The sequence below is a fragment of the Gymnodraco acuticeps genome, unplaced genomic scaffold, assembly GCF_902827175.1.
Source record: "Gymnodraco acuticeps unplaced genomic scaffold, fGymAcu1.1, whole genome shotgun sequence".
In the NCBI taxonomy this organism is placed as follows: Eukaryota; Metazoa; Chordata; class Actinopteri; order Perciformes; family Bathydraconidae; genus Gymnodraco; species Gymnodraco acuticeps.
Window position 1 is genome coordinate 41,432 of NW_022990032.1, and position 6,110 is coordinate 47,541.

General features: G+C 42.0%; 1 long non-coding RNA gene across 1 annotated transcript; it reads left to right on the forward strand.

The window, feature by feature from the left end:
- Positions 1 to 2,154: 2,154 nt before the first annotated feature.
- LOC117545335 lies at positions 2,155 to 3,237 on the forward strand. Its single transcript, XR_004568818.1, has 3 exons — positions 2,155 to 2,603; positions 2,705 to 2,861; positions 3,042 to 3,237. It is a non-coding gene; the product is annotated as an uncharacterized LOC117545335 (long non-coding RNA).
- Positions 3,238 to 6,110: the final 2,873 nt, after the last annotated feature.

A 6,110-nucleotide genomic window follows, 5' to 3' on the forward strand; every position in this document is an offset into this window, starting at 1 on the left:
AGCTGTTCAGCTGGGATCCGGCTCCGACCCGAAACACCCACACTATCTTACATTGCTGTTGGCGGCCCGCCCTGTAGCTCCTGGTGCACCACCACTTATTGCTGTTTAGCTAATAAACGTTAGCTATTGTTTAACCCCCTGTGGTCAGACAGTGCGGACCTGTGTCTACGGTCAGGCAGTGAGGGGAATTATAAAAAGATTGTTGTTGTGTTTTTTTAAGCAGACCCGGCAGCAGCTCCAAACAACTGTGACAGCTTAACCGTTAATTTAAAAGCTTAACAACTGTTTATTTTGTCAGTAAATTTTGATAAAGCTGGCGAGGCTATGCAAAGTAATAGCAATTACATTTAAACGGGAAGTACCAAGACATGTGGAAGTCTGCTTGAAATGATTTATTTGTTAATTACCTATTTTTGCCGTTGATTTCCATCCAGTGCTTATGTATAATTATTAATGTATTTCATATCAGTTATTATAGTATTATATGCCAAATAAACACATTTTATAATAACATAAAGGATCATCCTTCCTCCTCAGTCCACTGGAAGTATTTTTTATTTATTTAAACATGTTTGCTCTTTGTTCTTATGAATAATTATGAGTTACATTTTCAAAATATGCCAAAATAAAGATAGTACCAACCCATTTCACACATCTATATTCTGTGTTATGATTTTATGTTAATCTGTCAGTGAATCATTATTTAAATTAGTAGAGGCTACATCAGATACCCCTCTCTGCAGCTGGAGGTGTGTTTGTTTCTGTCCCGGGGCGTCCCTGTGCTGTCAGAAGGTTCCTCTCTGCAGCTGGAGGTGTGTTTGTTTCCGTCCCGGGGCGTCCCTGTGCTGTCAGAAGGTTCCTCTCTGCAGCTGGAGATGTTTTTGTTTCTGTCCCGGGGCGTCCCTGTGCTGTCAGAAGGTTCCTCTCTGCAGCTGGAGGTTAATTTGCTTCTGTCCTGGGGCGTCCCTGTGCTGTCAGAAGGTTCCTCTTTGCAGCAGGAGGTTCGTTTGCTTCTGTCCCGGGGCGTCCCTGTGCTGTCAGAAGGTTCCTCTCTGCAGCAGGAGGTGTGTTTGTTTCTGTCCCGGGGCGTCCCTGTGCTGTCAGAAGGTTCCTCTCTGCAGCTGGAGGTGTGTTTGTTTCTGTCCCGGGGCGTCCCTGTGCTGTCAGAAGGTTCCTCTCTGCAGCAGGAGGTGTGTTTGTTTCTGTCCCGGGGCGTCCCTGTGCTGTCAGAAGGTTCGTCTCTGCAGCAGAAGGTGTGGGTTGTTCCTGTCCCTCTGAGCAGTGGTCGTCCCACGGGTTGACCTACTCACAGTCTCCACCTGCCGACAAAAATAATAATATAGGTTCAACCTGGGTAAGGATGAAAATACGTATACAAATAATAATATTTAATAATATACAAACACTTGTGGTGACCACCTATTAATACACTGGGACATAATTCATACATGGAACTACAGTTGGGGCTATTGTTTCCACACGGACATATATGTGTTGTTATCTATATATGTTGTGTGCCCTCCTGAATCTTTCTCTTGTCGTCCCGGGCTGCGACCCAACAACATCTACATTTCTGCTGCTCATTAAAGCAAGCTTTGTACCTCCATTGCACCGCCTCCGACTCCCTATCTCTCGGCACTACACACTACAAATTAAAAATGTAATTAAAAAAACTGCGTAAAAACTTTACAAATATATTTTAAACAGTTGATAATAAAAGTTTAAACAATAAAACTAAATATATAACAAATGTATACAAAAATTAGAACCTAATATAAAAAAGACTAAAATTAGACATTTAAACATCACAAATAAATAATAAACATAAATATAAAATATATATAAACAATACAATTATACTTATATAAAAACGATCCATACACACTCCCAACTAAATATGTAAACATGGCTATAGACAGAAAAAAACATACATGTGATCAATACATAAACACTGGAAGTACATTTTCAATTTGAATAATAAAACTAAATATAAAGTCAATTATAATAAAATATATGAATAAAAAGAGAAATATAATATTTAAAAAAACCTAAAAGAATATATAAATATTCAAAATAAATATACAAACACTACAACTAAGCTAATGCATTTGCTAAATAAATATATTAAATATAAACAATTCAGTTCAGTTCTGAAGTCTTTACACTGATTCCTCACCAACACTAAGAAAGAGGATCAGTCCAGTTCTGAAGTCTTTACACTGGTTCCTCACTAACACTAAGAAAGTGGATCAGTACAGTTCTGAAGTCTTTACACTGGTTCCTCACTAACACTAAGAAAGTGGATCAGTACAGTTCTGAAGTCTTTACACTGGTTCCTCACTAACACTAAGAAAGAGGATCACATCACTGGAAGGAGGAGGAGGGAAAAGACACGCCGCAAGTCTGTCGACAGCCGGGATCATCAGCCGACCCCGAGAAAGACCCGGGACGCAGAATTCGTGGCCGGGCCGGTGCTTATATGTCCAACCTCCCTCATCCTCGGCACGATTGACGGAATCCAACCGGACCAGTGACCACAGATAACGGGTAAGATAAAAAGTTGATATACATGGTTTCTCCGCCATTTAAGGAGGTTGAGAAAGGTTTCTCCGCCGTTAAGGAGGTTGATAAAACGTTGATAGAGAAAGGCTACTCCGCCGTTAAGGAGGTTGATAAAACGTTGATAAAACGTTGATTGAGAAAGGTTTCTCCGCCGTTAAGGAGGTTGATAAAACGTTGATAGAGAGAAAGGTTTCTCCGCCGTTAAGGAGGTTGATAAAACGTTGATTGAGAAAGGTTTCTCCGCCGTTAAGGAGGTTGATAAAACGTTGATAGAGAAAGGCTACTCCGCCGTTAAGGAGGTTGATAAAACGTTGATTGAGAAAGGTTTCTCCGCCGTTAAGGAGGTTGATAAAACGTTGATAGAGAAAGGCTACTCCGCCGTTAAGGAGGTTGATAAAACGTTGATTGAGAAAGGTTTCTCCGCCGTTAAGGAGGTTGATAAAACGTTGATAGAGAAAGGCTACTCTGCCGTTAAGGAGGTTGATAAAACGTTGATAGAGAAAGGCTACTCCGCCTAGGAGGAGGATCGACGTGCCTTTGGGTACACTTATGAGTGATTGAGTGAAAGCAGTGTGTAAAAGTGTCACCAAGTGGAATCAGCGCACAGAGTGGAAACCTAACGGTGATAACAAAAACTCTGTGGTCTGTTGAAGTACACTAGTGGTGAATTAGGAATTAGGTTCTGACCGGCACGTTGTCCAGTAGGAACACCAAGCAGTAAGAGAATTAAGCGACAAATTGAGAGCGATAGTGGAAGAACACAAAGCGCAGGAACAAAGAATAAAAAGAAAGCCCCCCTTTTTTCTTCACAGCTTTCCTCTAATTGCTGAAGCAGCAGTATGACTGCTTGTGCTTCTTCTCAAAATGCCTCAAAAATGGCTGCTGAGCGTTGAATTTAAAACAAGGAGTGAATAATCAACGACTGGTCTGAAGTTGGAGTGAATAACATTGAAAATTAATAGATCAATGTGTCGTAGATATTTAAATAAATAAGAAACTATAATTTGTCGTTTTTAGCATAGTTTTTGTGGGATGCAGTTACGTCACATTGTGGTTTTCATGAGAAGTTTTGAGAACTGATTGTTACTATTGCATTGCATTGTGAATTTTGTGGTATTTGTCATTAGGTAGTTTTTGTAATATCATTAGTAGACATTAATTGTGTTTATGAAGAAAGAGTAAGTAAACAGGAGGGATCTGTTCATGTTTAAACATGACAGAGGTGCTGCACAAGGCTAAAAGCACACTGTTGGCTAAACACAGAGAGGTGATTGATGAGAGAAGCTTGTGCAGGAGCAGCTGCAGGGCACAGAGAGAGAGAGACAGGAGAAGTAGATGTTTTGAAGAGTTCAGAGAGAGTACAACTTATATAAAGTTAACTACTAGTCTGAAGAATGTTATATTGTTTTGTGAGTAAAACATGACATTTTAAGAACGCTTATGACAATTTTTGGCCACGAATGGGCCAGGGTAAAGGGAGATTTCACCGGGTCCTCGCCCAATGGAAACCCCCTGGAACCAGGTCAGCAGGACCTCATAAATGCACTCGCTCCCGTAAATATCTCAATCGAGAGGGTTTTTGCACTGAGACGAGACTTTACTAAAGTCTCAGGGTGTAGACAGGGAGAAAAAGAGTCAGTACAAGATTTCAGAATCAGAATGGAAGATTGTTTCCGTATCCATAGCGGAATTCCACCCAGCAATGCTGTTGACTCCCCATATGTGCAGCAGCTGAAACAAAGCCTGATGAATGGGTTCCACCCAGGTATTGCTGACTTTATCCGCAAGCATAATGTTAACCATAGGACATGCGACTTACAAGAGTGCCTAAATTATGCAGAACATGCAGCAACCCAGATCAAAGAAAAAAAACATAAGAAAGCGTCAGCATCAGCTTTCTTCATAGGAGAAGATGGGGAAGAAAATCAGATTTTCTTTGTGGGACCAGGACAGGGGAGAGGCGGGTTTAACAGAGGACGAGGGAATGATAGAGGAACAGGCAGAGGCAGAGGAGGAGGCAGAAACGCAGAAGGCAAATTCCTCTGCTACAGGTGCGGAAAGGAGGGGCACATGGCGAGAGACTGTGAGGAACAGAGACCACAGAACAAAGAAGGGGGACAAAAGGGACAGTACAAAGACGAAAGACATGGCCCCCCCCTTCACATAACCTACATAGTTATGACAACTGACTAGACGTAGAAAAGGAAGAAGAGGACGTCCACACACGTTAATGAACGGCCTTAAGCCAAATATGGCATGGTTCTCAGTGATAGACTTGAGCAATCCCTTTTTCTCCATTCCTGTAGAAAAAGACTCACAAGGATGGTTCGGGTTCACACATGAAGGAACAAAGTACACATACACCAGATTACCTCAGGGGTATGTGGATAGCCCAGCAATCTTTTCATGAGAAATAGCAAATTGTTTGGCTACATTACAGATACCTGACACATCGCAGATTTTGGTATATGTAGATGATATTCTTGTTGCGTCACCCACACAGGAAGAAAGCACAAAAGTCACACTACAAGTACTGACACATTTGGCCAAAACAGGAAACAAGGTTTCAAGACAGAAACTTCAGTTTGTGAAAGAGGAAGTGATCTTTTTAGGCCACAATTTAAACCGAGAAGGGAGACGCATACACACAGAGAGGAAAGTGTTTCACAACCAATACCTCTTGTGATATTAAGGGATATGCAGAACAACGCACCCGACAGAGAAAAGAAGAAATGGTTGACAGATGGTGCAACCACAGACCCTGAGGGAACATTCAGAATAAACAACAAGATAGTACTCCCTGTTAGTCTCTACAAAACAGCAGCTCATTTGAGTCATGGGCCGTGCCATGTCTCAACAGGAGGGAGATGGTGACAATAATAAATGAACACTTCCATACATACAACTATATTACATTTTCTAAAAACTTTTGTAGAGCCTGTGTAGTATGTTGCAGACAATACTCAAGGCAATGAGCGACCACAGAGAGGAAAGTAGAAACATGCATGAGAATCACACCCACGGCAAAAGGGTTGTCTCCCTTTGAGATCATAACAGGAAGGCAATTCAGACTACCAATCACAGACGAGGTGAGGGAGGAGGATGATGCTGAGGCAGAGACTACATTAGCTGAATGGATGAGCAGACTCTTCAGAAGCAATGAGATAGCTCGAACAAATAACCTGCCAGACATTTCTACTCCCTTACAGGATACCCGAGTGCAGACTGGTGACCAGGTCCTCGTGAAGGTGATTAAGAGGAAGCATTGGCACTGTCCACGGTGGGACGGCCCCTACACGGTACTGCTGACAACACCGACTGCACTAAAAATCGCCGAAAGAACTACGTGGATATATCAGAGCCACTGCAAAAAGATAATACCTCTCCAACTTAACGACGGATAAGTGGTGGAAGTCCGGCTACAAAGGGCGGTGTTTCATTAGGAAATACTGGTCTCAACCCCGGTGAAGAAAACAACAGAACCACTATCACAATTAGACTATGTTGGGAAAGGTGTTGTGTGTAGTGACCCTGCTGGGTCTGACGCT